Raw genomic sequence first — 3,460 nt, forward strand, 5'->3', positions numbered from 1 at the left:
CCTGGAAAAAAGAAGGGTGGTGAGGAAGACATTGTTCTAATTAGTCTTGTTTCTCCCTCTCTGTTTTAATTGGCAATAAATGAAATCCATTTTCCTCAAGTCTGTCTTGCCTGTGACAAGAACTGGTAACTGATCTCTGCCTGTATCACAGCCTATGAGCTTTCCTTTTTATTGCCCTCTGTCTTGTTGAGGAGAGGGAGAGCATCTGGGTGGGTGTCTGGCAGCCAGCCAGCCAAGGTCAACCAACCTTGCTCTGGCCAAGTGGCTCCTTGTTGAGGAGCAAGTTTGTGGTTTTCCAGATCAACAGATAGCTTACACTTAGGGGTCAGGACTTCTACAGTAAGCTGTAGCCTCTTTCTTTCACTCCCTCATGTTTCTCAGTTGGTTTTTGGTTCTTCAGCAAGCTGGAAATTTGGGGGTGGTTTATTTAATTAAGGCTATTCTGAGTTATTTGCTGCTCCTTTATCGCTGTGCATCATGATGTAAGGACACAGCAAGGATGATGCTCTGGAGAAGAGTGACCAAGTAAGCAGAGTGTGTTATAATAAACAGGTTCATTCTATTAGCACAGGGTAATTTTGCAGATGCTGATGCATCACTAATCTGCAGGATTTGGAGTGTCAAGAAATGAGGTAGTTAGGAGCTTCTCATTGTCACCACTTTATCAAAGTGCAGCCACTGGAACAGTGCATACAAGTGGAAACCTCTTCTACTGGAACGTGGCAGCATGAAATATTATTCACTAACCATTCCCATTACTCATGTTAGATAGAGGCAGGGTGGCATCAAAAGAATCTAACTGCAGGGACTCGAGTGGTGAATAAAACTAATTAGAGTCACATTTAATATCTTTATGTGGTTTATGTCAAGCCAAGAGTCTGTCTGTACTTCCCAGGGCAAGGAAGAGGCCTCTCAATTCTTCCACGAGAAATCACTGCAGTTCATCTTGGATAATTCTGGAAGAACATGAAATTACAACAATTTTGTTAGAGAAGCATTTTCCTCTCCCATCTACCTTGCCAGAAGGGATGTTAAGGTAGGAAATCACTCTTATCTGTTATGTAGAAATGTTTCAGTCTGAGGTGTGAGGTAATAAGGTTGTGGATAAATAGGTTGTGGAGTCATTCTCTGGAGACATTCAAAACCCACCTGGATGTGTTCCTGAGTAACCTGCCCTAGGTGATGCTGCTCTGGCAGGACTGGATGATCTCTACTCTGTCATACCTCAGACTTGTGAGCTCCAGTTCCTTCATGACTAGACAAAGCCTTCTGCAGATGCTGGGTTTTCAGGCATCTGCTTCTTCACAACATCAACTCCCATAACCAAGTTCCTCAGTTGCAAAGAAAGTTTAATGGATCTTTCTTATTCTTTTTGAGGAGGTTTTGGGCTGTTTTTACTGTTGTGTGCAGTGGGTCATAACACCCTGAACACTCTGGAGTACTATGAAACAAACGCTGAAGTCAGTGCCATGAGCACCATCCCCATCATCTAAAGTATTAATTGTGTTGCAGGGCAGAGCTGCTGGAGTTCAGCCCTGCTCCCACTGACTTTTTCACAGGATCAAGCTCAAGCTGTGTCAAGTCAATTCATTTTCCTTCTCTCATCTTGTCAATATTGACATAAAACTTCTTCATAAGGAATATGAGACAGACAGGACATACTAATTGGGAAGGGGTGAAGAGGAGGTCTTCCATTCTCAGCACAAGCTGTGCTGCCTCATAAACACCGAGTGATCAGATCTAATAAAGACAAACCCTTGAATTCCAGCTGCTCTACTGCAGCAACACACTGTGAAGACTTCAGGCACTGGTTTCAGGGAGACTAAATCCCAGCAACTGGAGGAACTGCCAACAGACCTACAGGAGAAAACCGAAGCTGAACTCCTGCATCTCTATTTCCTGCTGCCTCTGCCCAGCCTGAGGCTACAAAGCCATTTCGGATGCTGATTCTTAACAACACACAAACAATGAGGGGGAAAAAACAGCTTTAAAAATCAGTCTTAGGATGCAAAGAGATTCTCTTTAAAGGAGCCAGAGAATTTGATACGGGGCAGAAAGGGACAGGGAACTTAGAGACAAGTGTGAAGTGAGGATGACTGACTGCCTTTGCTCTGCAGAAATTTCCAGATCTAGGCTTCCACAGCCAGAAATCCTCACTGTATATTAAAAATAATAATAATAATAATCAGCTTTATTATACTGATACAACTAGGATTGATGGAAGGGGGAAAATAAACAAAAGAAAGAGAAAAAGAAAGGAATTTCTAAAAGGGGAAGGAACAAGAAAAGTAAAGATCACAGAATTGTCAGGGTTGGAAGGGACCTCAAGGATCAGCCAGTTCCAACCCCCCTGCCATGGGCAGGGACACCTCACACTACAGCACATTGCTCAGAGCCACATTCAGCCTGGCCTTAAAAACCTCCAGAGATGAGGCTTCCACCACCTCCCTGGGCAACCTGTGCCAGGCTCTCACCACCCTCACAGGGAAGAACTTCCTCCTAACATTCAATCTGAATCTACCTATTTCTATTTTTTCTCCATTCCCCCCAGTCCAATCACTCCCTGCCACCCCAAAAGTCCCTCCCCAGCTTTCTTGTAGCCCCCTTCAGATACTGGAAGGACACAATCTATGCATGGCCCTTGCAATTCCATCTGTATTTCAACTGGAATTGGAATTATTAAGAACAAAGAAACTGCAGAGACCAAAGGAGGATGTTTGGGTGTGGGCATGCCTCTAATGCCACTGAAATACAGGAAGGAGCTTAGAATGACAAAAATGTGCCTTAGGCTGGATATCCCTACTCATAATGAAGTGCTGAGGGAGATGATTTCATAGGAGGAAGGGGTCTTCATCACTGGAGATGTTCAGGGTACACAGAACAAACCCCTGAGTGCAGTGGCGCAGGGTCAGTTAGTGCTGCCCACACAGAGCTGGGCTGTTTCAAGGTTGTCTCCACTCTGATTCCCTAAGACATTACCTATTAAATGCCCTCTCTTCAGAAAGGCAGGGACATATTTAGTGTTGTGCCATGCCAAGGCATCTAGCTACATGATGTATTTCAGCAGGCACAGCTGCCTTCTCCTTAACCTCAGCAGAGAGAGGAACAGCAAAACAAGAGCTGCATTTCTGTTACCTATCTCCTGCCTTTGGTTTTTCATCATCCATCAACCCCTGCATGCTGCTATAGGAGCAGCAGCAAGCCAGGTCAAGCACTTACTGTGCAGTTTTGCAAACCTTAATAACTAAATTCCTCCATCTGAAAGAGATATGCTTCTGGATAATGCAAGGAAGGCTTTTCCAGGGGAAGAATTTCAGGGGAGAAGTTAAAACTGGTAAAATGTCACTGCTTCAATTATGTTGGAAAGCACTTACAAATGTGCCTTCAAAAACGTGTGTGGAGGCAGTCACTCACTGCTCTGCCTTGGTGAATAAAAGCCTCACAGCTGAGAGTGGTGAGA

The sequence above is a fragment of the Melanerpes formicivorus genome, unplaced genomic scaffold (assembly GCF_026170545.1).
Source record: "Melanerpes formicivorus ecotype bairdi unplaced genomic scaffold, bMelFor1.0.p_v2 SCAF_50, whole genome shotgun sequence".
Lineage (NCBI taxonomy): Eukaryota > Metazoa > Chordata > Aves > Piciformes > Picidae > Melanerpes > Melanerpes formicivorus.